Genomic DNA, 14,771 nt, shown 5'->3' with positions numbered 1-14,771 from the left:
TAATGAGGTGGAAGGTTGATCCTATAAGTGACGTCATTCAGCTGCCTCTGCACGGTGAATGGTCCGATATATCGGGGACTCAGCTTACGGCAGGGCAGGCGAAGGAGGATGTCTCGGGTTGAGAGCCACACCTTCTGACCAGGTTGATCCTGGGGGGGGGGGTCTGTCCGTCGACGGTCGGCTTGGGTCTTGTGCCTTCGCACTGCCTGTTGGAGCTGAGTCCCATACATGCACATGAGCTGAGTCCCATACCCTCTCGCTCTGATGGAACCAATAGTCAACAGCTGGAACCTCCGAGGGCTCACCTGACCAAGGGAAGAGAGGAGGTTGAAAACCCAGGATACACTGGAACGGGGTGAGCCCGGTGGTGGATTGCCTGAGAGAATTCTGGGCGTATTCAGCCCAGGGGAGATAGCGGCTCCAGCTGTCCTGGTACTGGTGGCAATATGATCTGAGGTATCGTCCTATCTCCTGGATCTTCCGCTCAGTCTGGCCGTTCGTCTGAGGGTGATATCCTGAGGAGAGACTAACAGTAACCCCAAGTAGTCGGAAGAAGGCTTGCCAAACTCGAGATATGAACTGCGGACCCCTATCTGATACTATAGCTTTGGGAATTCCGAAATTTCTGAAGACATGGTTGAACAAGGCTTCAGCGGTCTCGAAGGCGGTAGGGAGTCCAGGTAACGGGATCAGCTTGCAAGCCTTCGAGAACCGATCCACTGCTACTAGGATACAGGTGAAGTTATTAGACTTCGGAAGGTCTGTCATGAAATCTACTCCAAGATGAGACCACGGACGATGGGGTATAGGAAGTGGTACGAGTTTACCCTCCGGGAGTTTCCTGGGGGTATTAGTGATGGTGCAGACTGAGCAACCTCGGACGAACTGGGAAACATCTCGGTAGATAGACGGCCACCAGTACCGTTGATTGAGGAGCGAGAGGGTACGCCTGCTACCTGGATGTCCAGAGCCCGGAGCGGTATGAGCAGAGTCCAGAAGGGCGGTGCGGAATTGTTGAGGTACAAAGATGAGCCCTTCTGGACCTCCCGGCGGAGCGGGATGGAGACGGTTTTCCTTGGGTATCTGTTCGTCTAAGTCCCAGAGGACCGGACAGACGAACACGGCTGGAGGGAGAATGGGTTCAGGGAGGTGCTCCTCAGACAAGGAATGATGGAGACGAGAGAGAGCGTCCGCTTTACCATTCTTACTGCCAGGTCTGTAGGAAACAACAAAATCAAAACGAGTAAAGAAGAGCACCCACCGGGCCTGATGAGGGCTGGAGCCTCTTAGCTTCTTTGAGAAAGTAAATAAAATATATGGAAAAATTAAATCAAGTATACCCTTGCAGTGGACTAATGTGATCGAACTTGAATGTGTATCTAATGTGGAAAAATGTATGCCGGAGATGTATGTGGATGATAAAGGCGAGAAAAACAAAATAAAAAATATGAGTGTAAAGAATATATATATACCAGGTGCTGTAAGCTTTAGTTTTTTCGTCAATACGGATCTAATACATTGCGCATTAGGGTGGCTGATCTTTAAATAGCCCACACTTTGCAGCTGCCCTCGCTTACGGCCATACCACCCTGAGCGCGCCCGATCTCGTCTGATCTCGGAAGCTAAGCAGAGTCGGGCCTGGTTAGTACTTGGATGGGAGACCGCCTGGGAATACCAGGTGCTGTAAGCTTTAGTTTTTTCGTCAATACGGATCTACTACATTGCGCATTAGGGTGCCTGATCTTTAAATAGCCCACACTTTGTAGCAGCCCTCGCTTACGGCCATACCACCCTGAGTGCGCCTGATCTCGTCTGATCTTGGAAGCTAAGCAGGGTCGGGCCTGGTTAGTACTTGGATGGGAGACCACCTGGGAATACCAGGTGCTGTAAGCTTTAGTTTTTTCTTCACAACTGATTTAATACATTGCCCATTAGGGTGGCTAATCTTTAAATAGCCCACACTTTGCAGCAGCCCTCGCTTATGGCCATACTACTCTGAGTGTGCCCTGAGTTGGTACGATCCAGGAAGTGTGAGGTGGCAGTTGGGAGGGAAAGGCTCTCCACTATTTTTGTTTTTTCTTTTTTTAATTGTTTTTTCTTTTGATAATTACTTAAAGTTTATGTTTAATTTTATTTTTGTTTAAACCTCAGACAGTAATCTTTTCATAATGACAGATATTACAGTTACGGAACAGGAACGGATATTAGACCAAGAGACTGAGGATAACGACTACACTGAAAGAAACAAAGAAATGGACAATGGAAAGGATAAAGATGAAAATGAAACATGGGCAATGGTTGCCACAAGGAGAAAAAAGAATGGAATTGATGTAAGGAGTAGAGGAACAGAAGAGCTATATAAAAGTCAAGGTAAACAAACAAGAGATAATATTGATGAAAGATGAGAAGCACGTCAAAGAAATGAGACAATGAAAAAGATAAAAAGCCAATCGAAATATCAGACAGACTACAAAAAAGAAGCAACGCTAACAATGACTGTTAATGATCCAGAGAAAATATCTGTGATGATGATGATGATAATAAAGTCTGTGGAAGAGAAAACTGGATTGGGAAAGCTGTATGGACTGAGGAAAAAAAGTAATTTTGACTATGAACTAACCATGGAGAATGAGATGGATTGTGACAAGCTAATAGATGGATTACTGGTTGATGGACAATTTTGTGAGATCAAAAAACTATGTAAAACTGAAAGAATGGTCTCTTTTCTGCATTTGTCGAACTACATAAAAGATGATGAAATAATTCAAAAACTGGTGGACTGGGGAGTAAATCCTATTCTCCCGTTCAGAAGGAGATATTATCCGGGCACCACTGTTGCAGATGGAACAAGGTTTTTAAGAGTAAAATTCCCACAGGACATTGTGACTCTGCCATACAATGTGAGATTTGACACAGAGGAGGGACCAAAATACTTCAGAGTAATTCATGACGGCCAGCTAAAGACTTGCAGAATATGTGCAAGCACAGATCAAGAAAAAAAGAACTGTCCTCAATATACCTGCAGAGAATGTCTGGAACAGGGGCATTTTGCGCGGGACTGGCAAGCCCCAAGGTACCAAAGTTGTGAAAAAATATGGATGAGGTGTACGTGTGAATCTGAGGAGGAGGACAATAAGAGAGTCAAAAGAGAATATTCAAGAAGACAGTGGGTAAATACAATTTTAAAACAAAGCAGAATAGATTTCATTTTATGTGACAGAAGATTTGAGCATTTTATTTCAAAAGTTTTTTATAAAATGTATAGCGGGAGTGATCATGATTTTTTATACATGATGGATTTTAGTGGAGTTGAGAGAGGACCAGGTGTATGGGTGGTTAATACACAGCTTTTAAACAAAGAATTGTATAAAATGGAAATGGAAAATCTAATTATTAATAGTGTAGATGATGTTTTATATGATGAAGCAATATGTGTGTGGTGGGACAATATAAAATCAGATATCAAAAGTTTTTCTATTGAATGTTCTAAGAAAATACAGAAAGCAAAAAGAGCTAAAGAAAGAGAACTAAATAAAGAATGGGAAAATTAAATTAAAAAGATAACTGAAGGAAATATGGATATTAGAAACAGTAATATTAGAAGAGAAACTTAAAGTGGAAGAGGACAAATGTGTGGGTGCTAGAATAAGAAGTAAGATAAGAAATACAGTGGAAGGAGAAAGAAGTACAAAGTTTTTATATGATGCTCTTCAATTTTCCCTTTGTCTTCTATATAGGGTGACCAGACGTCCCGTTTTTCCCGGGACAGTCCCGTATTTCAACTCAAATTTTAGTGTCCCGACTTATTATGAAAAAATCATGTTTTGTCCCGTATTTCATCGTTAATATATATATATATATATATATATATATATATATATATATATATATATATATAATATATATATATATATATATATATATATATATATATATATATATATATATATATATATATATATATTTTTATTTTTATTTTTTTTTTTTTGCTGAGTGATAGCGTGAGTACTCCTCTCATACGGAATAACCTAATAAAACTAGCAAATCACCTCATAGTATATTTTAGAGAAAAAAAAAATTCCATCCAATAAGAGAAGGCAGGAGAAGGACAATTCCATCCCATCACAATTCCCTTAATCAACGTGCAGTTAGTGAAGGCGGAATCCGACGTCACAGTTAAGTGTACAGTATATGAGATGAGAGGACGGATAAGCTTGCCTCAGGTGCAAAGATGTCAAAGAAGCATGCGTGTACATTTAACGACGATCTTCAGAAAGAGTTTAAATTTCTCAAAAGAGAGTCACTATCAGAGGCAAGTAAATTAAAATGCGACATTTGCGGGGCTCGCTTTTCCATTGCTCACGGAGGGCGAACCGACATTATGCAGCATATGCACACAAAAAAGCACATGGACGCTGCTAAAAGTAAGTGTGCTACTCCAAGTGTCAGCGAATTTTTTTGTGAAGCAAAGTTGCGAATCTGATAAAGTGCATGCAAGTGAAGGACTTTTTGCATATCATTCTGTTATTCATGGCCATAGTTTTCGGTCAGCTGACTGCACTGCAAAATTGATTAAGAAATTGTATGATCCAAAATTTTCTTCCGCTCGCACTAAATCTGAGGCTATAATATGCAACGTTCTTTGTCCTTTGTCAGAGGAAGAAGTTCAGCATGATTTGGACAAGTGCTCCTTTGTCACATTAACTGTGGATGCATCCAACCACAAAGACATTAAATTGTTCCCTGTGCTTGTGCGATACTTCAAGCCACTAGAGGGTATAAAGGTCAAGATCACTGAACTTTCATCTCTGCCAGGTGAGACATCAGATTTGCAAACTGCCTACATTTCCCATGTCATTGAAAAACATGGCCTTGCTCAGAAAATAGTTGCACTTTGTGCTGATAACACTAACACAAACTTTGGCGGTGTTAAAAGAGCTGGTAAAGGCAATATCTGGAGAAAGCTGCAAATTCAGCTAGGAAGGGATATTCTGGGCATTGGCTGTAATGCACACATCATCCACAATACCCTGCAAACAGCAGTGGATTGCTTACCGATTGATTTGGAGTGTTTTGCTGTGAAGGTATACAAATACTTTCGTATCTATACAGTGCGCGTAAAGGAGCTCAAGGAGTTTTGTGACTTTGTACAGCTGGACTATCAGAAATTACTGCAGCATGGTAGCACACGTTTCCTCTCTCTTGGTCCATCTCTTGAACGAATTCTGCACCTTTTTGATGGTCTACGTGCATACTTTCTTTCTCAAGAAAAGTGCCCAAAGTTTCTAAAAGACACATTCAGCAACCCTTGCACAAAACTTTGGCTTGGATTTGCACTTAAGCAAACTGCAGCTTTCCATCGTGCATTGGAGACAGTAGAGCAAGACAATATATCTGCCACAGAAGTGGCTTTGCACATTTATGATCTGAGAAATGTCTTGCAGGCCAGGCTGGAGGAATCATTTATTCCCTCTGACATCAAAACACAGTTAGACACCCTTGTTGAAGCTGGTGACATAAAAGCTGATAATTTCTATTGTGCAGTGAGAAGCTTTTACTCAGCATCAGTGGATTACCTTGATAATTGGAGCTGCTCACTGGAGAATACAAAAGAACTAGAGTGGGTCCTACTGAGAAGTGTTCCAGAATGGAGAGACATTCAGAGCAGCATCAGCAACTTCTACTCAAGAATACCTGCTCTCACATCGGTTGACGAAACCATGCTCTTTGATGAGTGGGCCTGTGCTAAAAACATTGTCAGTTGTCACATCAATGAGTGGAACAAAAACAAGGTGGCTGTGTCTGATAGATGGAGAGACGTGTTTAGTGAGATAGGGAGCAATTCACTCAACTTTGGAGTCTTATCTTTGGCTGTGGAGTTTGTTTTATGCCTGCCTGGTACATCTGCACCTGTGGAGCGTGTGTTCTCGTTAATGAATGCATCATGGACGGATGAAAAATCTCGACAGAGTGTAACAACAATGAAGGCAATGCTTTTCGTACGAATTAATTTCGGACTGGACTGCTCCGCATTTTATGATAAACTCTTGAAAGACAAGCGCACGCTGGCAAAAATTGGTTCCAGTGAAAAATACAAAACAGCAACAGTGAATGATGCTGTTGCACCATCTTGTTCCCACTGATCTGCAATTTAATGTAAGTCTACATTTATTTTTTTACATAGCTAACAATAGTATTAAGTGTAAATACTTGTATGTGTGCAGTAGATGTTGTGGGTCTGTGGGTTCTGTGTCTGTCCCGTATTCCACTCTGAGAAATCTGGTCACCCTACTTCTATATCTTCTCTTTCCTCAAGTGAATCAATTATTGCTTGTGTAGGTAAAAAGCCAGGTTTCACTTCATATAAAATGTCTTTTACTTGTCTAAAACCTACTGCATACCAGTTTTCATAAAACATATGCTTTTTGCTTTTATTATTTTGAGTTAAAAATAGCGGTTGCTGTAGGTACTGTTTTCTCCATCCATAAAAAATCATCTCCTATTTGTCCGCATTTATTAATAACATAATTCATGACACTTTTCCACGGAATGTTATCTTTGTTAAAAAACTTTTTTACTGTTTTAATTCTCATGCTTTTCATTCTCAGCCATGGATCTATTAGTCCTAATCCTCCATCTTCCACCTTTCCAATGATTGTGTTATATGCAATTTTAGATGGCTTACCATCCCAAAGAAACTTTAAAATCATAGTTTTTATTCTCTTATATACCCACACTGGTAAACTAACGACACTTAAAACATACCACATTTTGGATAAAAAAGAGAATTTAAGACAAGTACCTTCCCTTTTAGAAACAGTACTCTCTGTTTCCAAAAAATTAATCTTTTTTCCATTTTGTTTACAACTTCATCCCAATTTATTTCTCTAGTTTTAATTTCATCATATCCAAGTGTAATGCCTAAATTTTTTTTTTTGTTCTATTAACTGCAAATTTCTTTGCGAAATGTCCACTTTTCCAATCTTAATATATTCAGTTTTTTTTTCCTTATTTACTTTTGCACCCGAACCTCGACAGTATTTATCAATAATTCCCATAGCTTTTTCAACACTATTAAAATCTTTTAAAATCAGAGAAGTATCATCTGCATACTGAAAATTTTTTTGTTCTATTACATTGTCTTCTATTAAAAAAACTTTTATTTCTTTTTCTCCATTTATTGCTAAACCTAACGGTTCAGCAACTAACGTATATAATAAAGCTGATAAGGGACATCCTTGTCTTATAGATTTAGATATTCCTATGAAGTCTGTTAAAAACCCATTTATTTTAAAACAACTAAAAATATCTGTATAAAAACATTTCATCCACTTTATAAAATTATTACCAAAACCAAACTGTTGAATTAAATCAAATAAATATTTGTGCTCAACTCTGTCAAATGCCTTTTCTAGATCTATACTGATTAAAAAAAACATTACTCTTTTTCTCTTTTATGTACCAAATTAAATCTCTAATGCTTGTTACCGTATTCGCTATATCTCTTCCTAATACGCCATATGCTTGATTAGTTGTAATGATGTGGGGAACTACTTTTTTAAGTCTAGTCGCTAAAATCTTTGCTAATATTTTATAATCTGTGTTGAGCATACTTAATGGTCTGTAAATTTGCAAATCATCTTTATTCCCTTTCTTTTTATAAATTATTTTAATCATGCCTTTCTTCATACTCTCACTCAATTGTCCATTCTTAAAAATGGCTATGAAAAGATCTTTCAAAATAGGTATTAAAACATCTTTAAAAACCTTATAAAATTCAGATGATAAACCATCTAAACCAGGGCTTTTCCCATTACTTAATTGTATTATAGCTTCATTTATCTCCTCTTCTGTTATATCACTGTCACACATTTTTTATCATCCTCTTTTACTTTAACTTTGATTTGATTTAACAAATATTCTTCAACTTCCTCATTAACTCCTTTTTTCTTAAATAAAACACCAAAAAAATCCTTGACCGCTTTTAAAATCCCTTTTTTTATCTTTTATATTTTTACCTTCTATTGAAACATTCTTTATTAAATCAGCTTTTTGTCTAGTCTAACAATATACAAAAATTAGCATTGCCAGAACATTGGATTAAAAATATCGAGGATAATGAAAAAGCAGAAAAAGAAATTAAGAATGAAAAACCAAAGGTTTTTTTAAAAGCAGGGGATGATAAGATTGTTTTTAATGATAGTGTCATTAAAGAGCAGGTCAGATAGGTTTTTGAAAAATCTCTCTTTTGCAGTTTATAACGTAACTATCCTTAAATGAAAACAATCTGCAAAGTTGTTAATCAAAAAAGTGCATGATAAATAAAGATATTGTCTCTCAAAAGAGAGAGTCGGTTCTGAATCGCCGTAACTAGTCGTTATATTTTTCGACTCTTTTGCCTGTTACGTCACTGGGTAACACATTTGCATACTCCCCCCGCCTGCCCGCGAAATACGAACAGAGTCTGATCTGCCCACAAACACTTTTGCTATTAGTGCGTTTACATCATGTTGAGAAGACGCGGTGTTCAAGGATACCACAGAAATACAATTCGAGCCTTTTGTTGTGTGCTTGTAATTTTATCAAGAACCGCTTCTCTAATCTGGGCTTTTATCTTCGTTGGCTTCTAATCTTCTTAATTTGGACTAACAAGCTCTCTGAACCACGACTTGTAAGTAGTACGATTGATATGTTAGGTGTAGATTTTCAATTGAGTGCTCAAAATATATATTTTTTGTGCCAATATGTGATGTATACCTAGTGCAGCTTTAGGTTTCCAGGTAAAGCACAATATTACTGTCTTACTGAAGTAGTTCTAAAAATTCACAGTAAACCTAAGAATATGTCGATTATTGTAGACTGACGTTGTTCTAATTACTTTGTTTAATAATAAAGAATGTGGTGTAGCACACAGACTTTATAATAATTGTGAAACTGATGTTTATTGTGCTGCACTGGCAGTTACAGGGTTAATGCGGGAGAGATGAGTGATTTCGGCTGGTGCTCCTGTGATACAACTGTTCTGCGTTCTGATTAAAAATTAAGACCAAGCGTCTTTTGTCTGTCGTTCTTCAAACATTACAGTAGACATATTTTGGTTTACAAACTGTATTGTTTAATCAGTTAGTCACGTTAGCACTCGGCTAACGTATCTACCTAGTGTTCACAGTTTAGCAGCTAAACTTTAGCTGTGGGCACGATTCGCTTGCATAAGTGTTTTGTATTTTATGTCATTATAAGAACAGATTGACTATATTATTGTTTTATGTAAAGGTGCTTTGTCAGTGGTAGCGCTGGCTTACTGGCTCAAGGACTCATCTCTGTGCCAATCACAACAGGTTTGGCCAGCTGACCAATCAGAGCAGAATAGGCTTGAGGAAGGGAGGGGCTTGCTCCGAACTTGCTTGAAACTAATCATTTCCAAATCATTGGCAAATGACTCTAATATTAAATGTATATTCTGAGAAAATTACAATGTTTTCTGACCTTAGATGCATTTAAACCTGATGTAGGGGACTCCAATACAATATTGGGACACTTTAAAATACCATCTGACCTGCTCTTTAAGATGTTTTATACCTGTTTATGTAAAACTGTTTTTGTAAAACCTAAAGCAATAGAATATTGGGAAGTTATTTGACAATTTTGATGCTTCGAATATATGGAAAAATGTAAGATTGAATTTTAAAAGTCCGGTTTTGGAAAATTTAGATTTTTTATTAAGACACAATTGTGTGATGACAGAAATTATTTTAAGTAAAATTGGGTTAGCGCAAGATGAAATGTGCAAAGTGTGTTTGGAGAAAAAGGAAGGTGTATTACATTTATTTTTAAAATGCAGAAAGTTAAGTGAATTTATAAATATATTAAAAAAGATGGTATGTGATTTTCTGTATAATGACAAGATTACTTTGGAAGAATGGGATACATTGCTTTTATTTGGCTTTAATGGAAAGACAAAAAATAAGTATGCTCTTAATTTTATGTTAATGCTTGCAAGATTTGCAATATGGAGAAGGAGAAATATAATGAAACAAAAGAAAAAAGAAATAGAGATAACTTTATTATATAAACAGATCATGATGGAGGAAATACAAGTTTTATATGATTATTTCAAAATGATTGAGAATATGGAAATGTTTGAAAAATGTATTACAAGAAATAATCCTTATATTGTAAAAACTTGGACTGGGATTGAAGTCCTGTTACCAGATGTTTAAATATTTGTGATGATGTATTGTTAATGTATTTATTTTGTGATTTTTAATAAAAAAAAAAAAAAAAAAAAAAAAAAAAAAAAAAATCTCGTCTGATCTCGAAAGCTAAGCAGGGTTGTGCCTGGTTAGTACTTGGATGGGAGACCGCAATGGAAGGAGGGACACAATGGCAAAAAGAACCTGGACTGGTAAATTGATGACGAGATGGAAGCAGAATGGATAAAGATGAAAGGAAAGAAGTTGCAAAAAGAGTTTATATGAAAGCAACAACAGTGATTGTGGAATTATTGCATGTGCAGGGGCCCGTTCTTCATACGTCGCTTATTACATCCGAGATCAAATGACACATCCAAGATGATATCATTGTGCTAATCATGATCCGGCTAATTGGGTTCTTCGAACACACCTGTTGTGTATGATTAGTATCGCTGGATTGAGTTATCTGAGAAAATTGCGCGTTCATGTGTTGGTTTAAAAGGGGATATGTATCGATAGTAGAAACATTGATCAGCAACGCTGCTATTGGCTGTTCAGTATGGCCAAAGAACGTGCCCAATTTTTCTCCCAAGCAGAACAAGAGCTTTTAATGGAAGGTTATGCCGAATTTGAGTCGTTAATTAAAACGACAGGGAACACCTCAAAGTCTGCAAAAGCCAGGAGAGTGGGCTGGCAAAAAGTAGCAGACAAATTTAATGCGTAAGTGCTGTCCATAGTAGATATTTCTATCATTTTATACTGTATGTGTTTTTGCATTTTAATAATTTAATATTTACTTTCTTTAATGTCAGAGCCACCACTGGACCCACTAGAACATGGGAACAAGTAAAAGTGAAATACAAGAATATTCTACAAAATGGTAGCCTTTAATTCATACTGTCTTTATTTTAAAAAGACACTTTTTTTCCTTCTTTTTAAAAGCCACTGTTAAATGATGTGTTTGTCTATTTATAACAGCCACCAAGAAAAAGGCTGAAAAAAAAAACAGGTGGTGGTCCTGCACCACCACAATATACCCCAGCAGAGGAGCTGGTCCTTGGATTGAATGAAAACCGAACCATTGTGGAGGGCATCCCTGGGGGCAGCTCTTCCTCAGACCCAAAGACAGGGACCAGTAGCAGCAACACCTTCATTACTGGTAGGGTAAATGAGCTTTCAATTCTCTTAGTACACTGTAAAATTATTTGTTGCTGCATTAAATGAAGTATAATCCAAATGCCTGGTACAGTCATTTCAACTCCTTGTGAAAGTGAAAACTTCTAAACTTTTAGTTAATACAAAATATGTTGCCATGAGTTATTGATCACTTTATATTTTTTACAGTGTAGTTAATTGTAATGACAATTCCCACCTAGAACTAATACAGAGGTGGACAGTGTTGTACTTTTACTTTTGTTGCATGAGGCATGTTTTGACCTTTTTTTTTTTTTTTTTTTTTTTACAATGACAGGGTGACATCCGTTCCCTCTATAAACAGCATCTTCAACAGAAAATTGAGTATTTTGAGCTGAAAAAACGCAAATTAAGAGGAGAAATTGAACTTGACAACTTGAAAAAGAGAAAAATTGCTCTAGAGATAGAGTTGCTTCAAAAGGACCTTCAGAGTAAGTGCTAATACACCATTTGACACATAGTTATGTAAAGTCACCAATACTACTATCTCTAATTGCAGGCAAAAGATGACTTGCTGGCTTTTCTTTATAAAGAATTGTTTAAATAAAACTCAGGCTGCACCCCCACCACAGGGATCCTCTCCTTTCTGATAGTGGTGATGTTATGCAATATGGCACATGCAACAATTATGTCACAGGCCCTGTCAGGTGCAACCCTCAGACTTTTCAGACACCGAAATCTTTCCTTTAGTTGCCCAAAAGTCATTTCAATGCGTGCCCTTGTCCTGGCTAGAGCTGCATTGTAACGGGTTTGTGGTCCAGGGTTTGGGTCAGGGAAGGGCGTCATAAAATACTGCCTGCAGGCATAGCCTCTGTCTCCAAGCAGGATCCCATCAAAATCCCCTGTATAAGGGAAAAATGCAGTTTTGTTAGGCTCAGTATAAGTGTGTGTGTAATACTGTGAGCTTGACATTTATGTTCCCTTACCACGTTCAAATAATGTGCATAAATGTGACTCTCTGAAAATTCTCATGCACTGATCCTGGCCATTTTGCTTCCACATTTGTAATATGGAACATAGAGTCACACACCATCTGTGAGATTTTAGTCAGTCAACTGCATACTTTTTGACTTCATTCCTTTTTTTAATGTAATAAATTACTAATCTGGAATATTATAAATTGTAATAGTAACTTACCTGCACATTTACACTGTGAACCCCCTTTCGGTTAACAAAATCTCCTTCTTTCGGGCCAGGTGGGGCCTTGATGGGGATGTGTGTGCAGTCTATGGCACCAATCAAGTTAGGGAAGCCTGAATGACACATACTGTTAGTCATACTTTTTGGCATGGTCATGATTGCATGTCATTAACAATTATAAATGTACCTGCAATAGCACAAAAAATTCTGCTTTACAATCTGGGGTCTTAAGTGGCTTGGAAATACCACAAAAACCCCTAAAAACTGCTTGAGTGCCAGGTAAACTTTGCGAATGGCACGACAGACAGCACTTTTCACTAAGTTCTCTGCGTCTCCAATAGTATAAAGGAAAGTGCCACTCGCAAAGAATATCAGGGCAATGCACACAGTCTGTGCAGTTGTCAAAGCCTGACTCCTCTGTGTTGAACACTTAATGTGTGGTTCCAACAAATTAATGATGTAAATGACACCCTCACGAGAAAAACGGTATCTCTCAACAATTACACTTTCGCGCTGGGCTAAAGGATCCTGTCTATCCCACAATACCCGATTAATTTGAAAAGCTCTGCGAATTATTCTCGCACCTTCTGCAACAGGTTGCTCGCATAAAAACGGACAAGACATGGCTGCGACAGACTTCCCTATCTCCTCTGCTTATAAAGCCTCAATCTAATCCTGTTTACATGAAATAAGCCTGCTCCCGAGCAGGTTTGAGCTTACGGACCTGTTGCTATGACAGCAAGTCTAGGATGAGCTTCGAAGAAACAAACGATCCAAGATCATGCCAAATCGTCAACAATCAAATCCAGCTAACTGAGTTAGCGGCGTACGAAAACGGGCCCCAGGATGCAAGGGCGGAAGATATTATTGAAGCAATCTCAGGGAGAATCGGTGTGGTAAAAATTTTGGTGGTGAGACCAAGGCTATCAAAGGAATATGAAGTTACCTTAGAGAATGAGGAGGTTGCGGAAGAATTAACCAATGGGCTGAAGACTAAGGGGATAAACTGTGAGGTGAAAAGGCTGCAAAACAGGGATTATGTTGTGTCATTCATGCACCTACCTGCCTACGTGAACAACGAGGATATTTTAAAGAAGCTGGAGGGATGGGGGGTAACCCCCATCTCTAACATCAGGAGGAGGACATACCCGGGCACCAGTATCGAGGATGGGACAAGGTATATTAAAGTGCGGTTCCCCAAGGAGGTGGCGTCCCTGCCCTACAGCACCAAGATTGAGACGGCAGAAGTTCCACAGTTTTTTTGGGTGGTGCACAGTAACCAGGTAAAGACCTGTAGACTGTGCATGAGCCCGGACCCCATGGTAAAGGACTGCCCAGAATTTAGGTGTTATAAGTGCGAGGAAAGGGGTCACTTCGCAAGGGATTGCAGAGCGGTGAAGTGCCCGGACTGCAGGAGAGTTTTGGACAAGTGTGAGTGCTGGATGGAAAACAACCAGAATCAAAAGGAACAGGTGGGATTGCAGGTCAAGTCAAGTCAAGTCATCTTTATTTATATAGCGCTTTAAACAAAAAAGATTGCGTCAGAGCAACTGAACAACATTAATTAGGAAAACAGTGTGTCAATAATGCAAAATGACAGTTAAAGGCAGTTCATCACTGAATTCAGTGATGTCATCATGCAGCTGGCAAGGAACCAAAACTCCATCAGTGACAGTTCTCCTCTGGCCAGACGAAACCAGCAGTTCAATTCCAGGCTGCAGCAAAGTCAGATTGTGCAGAAGAATCATCTGTTTCCTGTGGTCTTGTCTCGGTGGTCGTCTGAGACAAGGTCTTTACAGGGGATCTGTCTCTGGGGCCCTAGTCCTGGTCTCCGCTGTCTTTCAGGGCTGTAGAGGTCCTTTCTAGGTGCTGATCCACCATCTGGGCTGGATACAGACTGGATCTGGTGGCTACGGTGACCTCGGAATAAGAGAGAAACAGACTAATATGAGCGTAGATGCCATTCTTCTAATGATGTAGCAAGTACATCGGGTGTTATGGGAAGTGTTCCCGGTTCCAGTTTACCTAATTAATGCAGCCTAAAAATTCTTTAATGGATTTGGATTTTAGAAGTGTATTAGTGTGTTATGTGTAAGCCAGGTTAAAGAGATGGGTCTTTAATCTAGATTTAAACTGCAAGAGTGTGTCTGCCTCCCGAACAATGTTAGGTAGGGTAGGTTATTTCAGAGTTTGGGCGCTAAATAGGAAAAGGATCTGCCGCCCGCAGTTGACTTTGATATTCTA

The 14,771-nt window shown here is 38.7% G+C and overlaps 2 non-coding genes across 2 annotated transcripts; both read left to right on the top strand.

Annotated features, from left to right (window-relative positions):
- The first annotated feature begins 1,571 nt into the window (after positions 1 to 1,571).
- Positions 1,572 to 1,690, top strand: LOC122139165. Its single transcript, XR_006156037.1, has one exon. It is a non-coding gene; the product is annotated as a 5S ribosomal RNA (ribosomal RNA).
- Positions 1,691 to 1,774: 84 nt separating this feature from the next.
- Positions 1,775 to 1,893, top strand: LOC122139178. Its single transcript, XR_006156051.1, has one exon. It is a non-coding gene; the product is annotated as a 5S ribosomal RNA (ribosomal RNA).
- Positions 1,894 to 14,771: the final 12,878 nt, after the last annotated feature.

This window comes from Cyprinus carpio, chromosome A3, assembly GCF_018340385.1.
Source record: "Cyprinus carpio isolate SPL01 chromosome A3, ASM1834038v1, whole genome shotgun sequence".
In the NCBI taxonomy this organism is placed as follows: domain Eukaryota; kingdom Metazoa; phylum Chordata; class Actinopteri; order Cypriniformes; family Cyprinidae; genus Cyprinus; species Cyprinus carpio.
The sequence above is the reverse complement of the archived record's forward strand: the minus strand, read 5'-3'. Positions and strand labels throughout refer to the sequence as shown.